We start from the raw sequence: 446 nt of genomic DNA on the forward strand, positions 1-446 counted from the left end.
CCAGAGAGTCTAGTCCCGTATACTGTACCAAATCAATTCGCACTACAAATATCATTCAAAACTTTGAATTCATGTTAAGTTCAATTAAAATATTTTTCTACGTGTATGATGCATGCAACCTCCTCCTCAAATGAATGTTTTAGTGCATTCCAAACATATATACCACCTCTTCAATATGAACTAAATTTGAATTTGTTTCTCTATTTGAATAAGATCTACAATAATGATTGTTGTGAAGTCAAACCATTTGAATTCATTTCTCTATTTTAATAAGATCTACAATCATCATTACTGTCAAGTTAAACCATCGTTTGTGTATTATCTTCACAGCACACCACATGATTACTCTCGAGTTAGATATGAACTATGTGTACTATATGAACTTGAACTCGATTTTTTGAATCCACTTTATGTTGTTTTCAAATCACAGTACATTTCATGCTCTA

Source organism: Triticum urartu, chromosome 4 (genome assembly GCF_003073215.2).
Source record: "Triticum urartu cultivar G1812 chromosome 4, Tu2.1, whole genome shotgun sequence".
In the NCBI taxonomy this organism is placed as follows: Eukaryota; Viridiplantae; Streptophyta; class Magnoliopsida; order Poales; family Poaceae; genus Triticum; species Triticum urartu.